The 7,131-nt window shown below is 43.6% G+C and overlaps 1 long non-coding RNA gene across 2 annotated transcripts; it reads left to right on the top strand.

Annotated features, from left to right (window-relative positions):
- The first annotated feature begins 286 nt into the window (after positions 1 to 286).
- On the top strand, positions 287 to 4,522 carry LOC138176579 (uncharacterized). Of its 2 annotated transcripts, none has more exons than XR_011172348.1 (4): positions 287 to 1,240; positions 2,102 to 2,242; positions 2,426 to 2,555; positions 3,628 to 4,522. It is a non-coding gene; the product is annotated as an uncharacterized lncRNA (long non-coding RNA). The 2 variants fall into 2 exon arrangements; XR_011172347.1 differs by having other exon boundaries at positions 288 to 1,240; positions 3,631 to 4,522.
- Positions 4,523 to 7,131: the final 2,609 nt, after the last annotated feature.

Here is a 7,131-nt window from a genome sequence, read left to right as displayed (position 1 = left end):
GGAGACCCTGGTCAAGTCAGTTCACCCTGTTTGCCTCAGTTTCCTCATCTGTTAAATGAGCTGGAGAAGCAAATGGCAAACTAGCCCTTTATCTCTATCATGAAAACCCAAACAGGGTCAGAAAGAGTCAGACAGAACAAGCAACAGAACAGCAAAGGATTCAGACAGATGCCAGCAAAGTGTGCTGTTTGGTCTGGGTCAAGACACTGAAATGGGAAAGAGAATGAAGACTTTGGGAAAAGCTAATAGTCATTTTCTCAGGAAGGGGAAAAGCATAAAAGGAAAGAAAGAACATGAGAAAGCTGGAAAGGAAGCAGATTATGGTGGCTCAGAATTTGTGTTCCCCTCCTGGGAGCACCTGAACCCCCTCCTGCCTCCTTCCCCCCTCCCCCAAGGGATGTTGGTGAACAAGGCAGGGGAGGGGTGGGAAGGGGCCTGGCTGTGCTTTATTGCTTTGTGAGCTCCTGGGAGGGTGGACTGGAGAAGGAAGAGAGAATAGAAGCAGGGAGATGAATTAAGAGGTTATGACCATAGTCCGGGTAAGGGGTAGTGAGAGCCTGGCCAAGGGAGGCCATGTGAGCAGAAGGAATGGATTATACAGGAAGAGGCTGAAGAGGAAGGAGAGACAAGACTTGGTGACCAGGGGGCCATGAGAGCAGGACAGGGAATGTCAAGGCTGAATGCAAGGCTCCTGACCTGAGGGACTGGTCTCATCCTCAGCTGAAAGAGGGAGGCCTGGAGAAGGGTCAGGTCTGAAGAGAAAGAAAAGCACTTTTATTTTAGAATGCCTCTGAAATACCTGTGGTACATGCAAGGCCTTCCTCAGGACCTTTCTGCAATTTTTATTCCCTTAGGTAACTAAGGGGCCACCTTTCCTATGTCATTATCTCCTGTTTCTTTCCTGTCACAGGCAACTGCATCTCAGAAGATGTGTCCTCTCTGAACAGGACCTGGGGAGATGACGTCCTATTCCATATAGACCGAAAAATAGGAAAGGAGACCCGGCTGATTAGATGGTATTTGGAATCTAAGAATCTGCTCCTACTCACCTTCTCTCCATGCGAGAGCAGACCAAGCTGGATCATTCCCCAGAAGGAATGTGGGGGGAGGCTGAGTGTCACCAATGACAGATACCTGATGTTAATGAATGTGACCTCTGAATACAGTGGATGTTATGAAGCTCACATCATGTCAGTCTCAGGAAAGACACATAATCAGAAGTACAACTTAACAGTGTTTGGTAAATGAGCCACTTTTGCACCCCACCCTGCTCTCACACACTTATACACTTTTCAAAGCTTCCTTCCACTCTCCCACCTTCAGACCTTTCCAAAACCTGTCTTCCCCTCCCACTTTGCCCCTTAGAAAGGGAAGGAAGGGCAGAGCGTCTCTTTCCTTACACAGGGGAAAGTAGAGGACAGAAAACTGAGGCTGGAAGGCCTGTCCCAAGGTAACACACCCCTGAGCCAGCCCAAAGGAATGAAGACTGACTGAACTATAGACCTACCTTTACTGGAGAACCCAATGAAAGTTACTGAGCTTGTCAGTCACTCAGTCCTTCCCCTGGGAATGTCTCTGTATTTAAGTGCACTTCCTGAAGGCTGAATGTGCCCCTGAAATAGTAAAGCAGGAACAAAGGCTCTTTCTTCTAGGTTTTATTCTGATGAGAGAGAGAGGAGATGTGATGTAGGGGGTGAGGAGCTGTACTAGAGGAAGAGGATTAGTGCACACTGAGGGGAGAAGGAAGGCTTTCTGGGGAGAAAATGGGGGAGAATTGAAGGAACTTAGTAAAGACTGGCACTCTAGAAGAGAGACACTCCAGATACTGCCTACTGTCATGTTTTAGTCATAGCTTATCTGGTCATCTCTGTATTTCTGCCCTCTGTTCAAACAATGTAAGCCCTTTTCCCTCTTTATTACCCCAGTGTCCTGGTCCTTGTTTACCTGAATGTCAAAAAGTCCTATAAGGAATACAATCTGTGCTAGTCTCTCTTTCCTATTCCCTTCTCCTTCCCACTCGCCCTTCACAAATTCCCTTTTCTAATCTCTCCTACTTCTCAGGGACAGATTAATTCAGAACTATCCTGACTTCCTGTTTTAGAAACTGTGAGTACAGAGTCTAGCATTAACCCAGGGATGTCGTTATTCATCTTCATCCCGGTCGTGATTGTTGTATTGGCGGCCCTGATACCAGTATGTGTCTGTCTACAAAGAAGATGGATTTGCCTTAACAAAATAAAAGGTAACCTCAAAACAACAGAAATTATGACTGTGCTGGGATAATGGGGCTTGGGGAGAAAATTGCATTGGTTTTAGATTTTGGAGGAGAGATGGGCCCTGAGCCCTGCATATTTTCATCAGTGGCCCATCTTCATGGGAGGGATGTGACCAGCCTGTTCTTTGATTCCTCTCTTCTCATCTCTAGACATACACAGAAGAAGAAGAAACACAGCACCAGTACTGAACCATAGAGAGGAGAGAAGAGAAAATGAGGAATGTGCACTTGTCCAGATGCCTTCCCTTCCATATCAAGAAACACAGATGAGGCCACTTGGGTAAGACAGCTCCTTGCTAGGCATTTAGAGATATAGATATAGACATAGATATAGATATAAATAGACAACAAAAGCAAGAGTGAGGCTGACACTGGTAGGCTGAGAAAAGATGATCTTGCCTCTTGTTCTTAATTTTATTCCTTTGACTTTTCATCTTCTGATTTATTTGCATAAGTTCGGGCTTTAAGAGCTAAGGATACCCTAATTCTGAGATCCCTTGACAGTTTCCTGGAAGGGTATCCTCTAACTGGACAGCAATAAGATACACTTGAGCAATCAGAAACCAAGCATCAAGCCCCAATAAATTCTAATCCTAAATAAGAGAGGCCTCTGACAAAGACCCTACCCTGGTGACCAGGAAGTCAAAACAAGAGAGCAGAATCAAGGCCAAAGTAACTAGGGATAAAGGATAACTCTGTTTCAAAGGGATTGGCACCTGGGTCAAGAAATATCCTTCTGGGGAGAGGCTAGGTAGTATACGGAATACAGCACTGGGCCTGGAGTCAGGAAGACCTGAGTTCAAATTCAACCTTAGACACTTAATACTTACTAGCCTTGTGACCTTGGGCAAGTCACTAAACCCCAATTGCCCTGCCTTCCCCCTCCAAAAAGGAAAAACAAAAGAAATCTTCTGTATACGAAATACCCATTCTAGCTAAGGCTGGAAAAACAGATATATTCCACCGTATTGGGGAAAATCCTCTAGGGTTTTTTCCTCTAATATCATCATTAGGTGCCTGAGGGCTCTCTTGCCTTCTAAAAGAGCTGGGCTGTGGTAAAGGGTCTCTGAGTTGTAAGCTCAAAGAGCAAGAGTGGCAGAATCCAGTCCTCCTCCCATGAAAAAGAGGGAGCAACTCAGCTGAAGATCCCAGCTTGGGCCTGGAGGTGAAAGCAGATGGGAGCCTCAGATCCCAAACCACAAGTTCTGGCACAAATGCAGAAGGCAAAGGCCACCTTAGTAGCACCTTGAGATCATTTACAGCCAAGAGTGTGGTTTCCTGACAGGAGTACGATATTTGATTAACGGCTTGACAGAATATGAAAGTTATTTAACATAGAACTTTCTGTCCAGCAGAGCCTTGCCAGCTACAAGCACACAGGATAATGAAGAAGTGACGCTAGCCAGTCTGCACACCACAGGAGGGCAGCTGAGAGCACCCCAGAAGGTGGAACAACATGAACCAAAGACATTTCCCCCTGCACTGTGAAAAGCCTGAGCACACATGTTCTCCTCGTGTGTGCTTCTCCATAAGTGTCCAGGCTTCCCACTGATGGTGAATGTTGGTGGCAATCTCTGCCTCAGATTTCCACAGGAAGAGTCTTCTCTTCTCTCTTTACTGATCTCCTGGATGGCATTCGGTCCATTATCCTCATTCCCCCCTCTCCTACAGAACTCCATCCTCTCAATGCTGATCTCTGATGAATGAGCTTTCCCTTGTTCTTGTCCGGAAACAGGGCTCCAGGCCAGTTCTCACCAGCTCCACAGCAGGGGCCACAGAGCACTTCCTCTACCTCATTCCAGTTCTACTTCATGTACTGTCTTCTTCCAGTCACATACAAGCTCCCTGAGGGCAATGTGAATACCCAGATAGAATCCCAAAGACCTCAGTTCAGATTCTACCCTAGCACTTGATAGCTATGTGACACCAGGCAAGTCACTTAGCCTTGGTTTGTCTCAGGCTCATCATTTGTAAAATGGAATTAATGATAGCACCCACAACCCAGATTTGGAGAAAATGAGATAATACTTGTCCTGGTTTTACAATAATATTTTCCCCTTAATTACATGCAAACACAAATTTTTAACATTTGGTTTTTTAAATTTTGAGTTCCAAATTCTTTCTTTCCTCTCTCTCTTCCCTGAGAGAGTAAGCAATCTGATATATGTCATTCATGGGTGACCAAGTAAACTATATTTCCATATTAGTCATTTTATGGAAGAAAACTTGAACCAAAAACATAAAAAGAAAAGAAAAGGAAGGAGGAAAAAAGTGAAAAAATAGTCGCTTCAGTCTGTATTCAGATGCCATCAGTCCTTTCTGTGGAGGCAGAGAGCATTTTTTATCATGAATTCTGTGGTCATTATCTTGGATCACTGTGAAAATGTGATATTTCTGAAGCTCTTTGCAAAGCTAAAGCATTACTAAATGTTATCTATTATTATTGTTAATATTGTTATTGCTATCTCAAGCACTTTGTACAGCACCTTTTACAAAAAGAGCACTTAAATTCACTATCTACCTAACTCTTTCATTAAATGCCTTTGCTTTGAACCCATGGTGTTTCTACATGCCTAGAAAAAGTCAACACATCCAAGGGGGCTGGTGATCTTGAGTGAATATGGACCAATGATGTCCCCTAAACTTATGGTGACCCACTTTGGATTGCTTCATATGAGTCTGGGGATGATGGGGGAGGTATTCACAAGTGCTACATATTAAAGGGCAAGATGGAAAATACTGATAGTGTGACAATCCACTGATTTCTCTCTTGGGTCACCACAATCTGTATCTGATAGGAGGACCCAGCTACACTATGGTCAATAATAACATTTATGTATAGACTCAATTAGTACTAGTAGCAGTAAAAACAGAAAAACCCTCTCATTTTCTTTATTTCCTCAATCAGTGACTGGCTGTGTCTGTGACCTTTCCCTCATGAGACTAGTGCCACCAGCAGTTCCACTTTGGGATCTTAGGTTCACAGGCTTAGAGTTCCTCATCAGAACTGGAAAGGACCTCAGAGGCCATAGTGACTACTAAGTCCCTCATTTGGCAGAGGAGGAAACAGGTCTATATAGCTAAAATGAGTTACTTAAGGGCACACATAGTATTCATCAAGAAGAATTTGAACCAAGCTCCTTTGCCTCTGACTCAAGTCTTTGTGAGTTCAAATCAGGCCTCAGACATTTATTAGCTATGTGACCTTGGGCTACTCACTTAATCCTTTTGGCCTCAGTTTCCTCATCTGTAAAATGAGCTGGAGAAGGAAATGGCAAACCACTCCACTGTCTTTGCCAAGAAAACTCCCAATGAGGTCATGAAGATTCTCACAACTGAAAAACCTGAATAACAACAACCGCCTCTGACCCCAAAAATAGTGCTCTTTCCATTGGACTACAAACTGGTATGTGACCTTAGCAATCATCTAAACTGGACCCTACTTCTCTTCTTTTTTGAGAATGAGTCTCCCTATCTTTCTTTGCTTGGAACCGGAGCAGCCATTGGGGCAGATGCCATACTTTTCAGCATGGGAACATTAATACATTCCATTTTTCTGACGTGAGCTGGTTGGCCCCTCCTTAGTCAGCCTGGTGGCTCTCCAGATTCTGTCTCTCTCAGAGGTAACAGGGAACCATTGACACTTTTGAGTAGAAAGCTTTAGGGGTACAGGAAAAGTCCCATAATAACAGGACGGTATTCAGATTCCAAAGATAAATGACCATGCCAGAGAAGTATATGCATGTATGTGTGAATATATGTGTATATATAAGCACATACATCTATACACACATACATTTTACAGTTAATTGGGTTGAGTTAATTGGGTTGTAAAATGGCAAATTACTCATGAGACCAGCCCTTTGGCAGTGACAGGACAGAGTGGGGGCTCCCTGCACCAACCCTAGGCAAGGTCAGATTATCACACAGAAACAGAAAAAAGAAAGTTCAATGCAGGGGATGGCCCAGAGTCACTTGCAAGTGTTCCCTTGGGACAGCTGGATCTCCTGTTGCTGTTCACCTTGACTTCAGGTAGTTTACATTCACTGTGAGACTCAAGGTCTTGGTCCTGGCCTGTCACTCTCCACCTTTCCTGACCTGCTCATACATTCTTTCAGACATAATATTCTACAAAGTTCCCTAAGAGGAGCACAAGTGGTTTTGTTAGAATGAAGGTGACAGAGGACTCCAATCCTGAATTACTTTGAAGACGTAATCCTCAGCAGCAATACAAGAATAACTAAGGAAGTAATGTAACCAATAGGAAATTCAACACAATTATTTTAATTTCCATCCATTGCACCTCTAAGGAGGAGATGAAAGAATTTATAGTAGGGCTGGGGAACCTGTGGCCTTTGACTGAATCCAAACTTCACAGAGCAAATCCCCTTAATGAAAGGACTTGTTTGACTCTGTCAAAAGACAGCAACCAAAGATCTAAAGGGCCCCATGTGATCTCCAGACTGCAGGTTCCTCACCCTTGATCTATAGCATCAAATGGTGGTTATCGGGAATTAATTTGGGGTTTCATGTGTTGCACTAATTTGGTGTTATTGGATTCAGTAAGGATAAGGGCACAGCAGGAGGTTTGTATCCCAGTACTGATTCCACCTTCGGCAGCGGTCAAGCTGTCTAGCACCATTCTGTTTTGAGGTATCATTTTACCCATTTGTCTTACTTATAATATTAACAACTCCTATGCCTCAACTCTGTAATTATGTGCAATTTGTATAAAATGTTTAAAGACTTCTACTTGGGTCTTTGTCAGTTCTAATCCAATACCATATAATCAATAACATACAATATATAAGAAGGCAGTAATTATCAAAATTATCTGATACTGGCTAAGAAATAGA

The sequence above is a fragment of the Petaurus breviceps genome, unplaced genomic scaffold, assembly GCF_028583685.1.
Source record: "Petaurus breviceps papuanus isolate PSGF00001 unplaced genomic scaffold, PetGlider_PUasm1.0 90011, whole genome shotgun sequence".
Taxonomy (NCBI): Eukaryota; Metazoa; Chordata; class Mammalia; order Diprotodontia; family Petauridae; genus Petaurus; species Petaurus breviceps.
The sequence above is the reverse complement of the archived record's forward strand: the minus strand, read 5'-3'. Positions and strand labels throughout refer to the sequence as shown.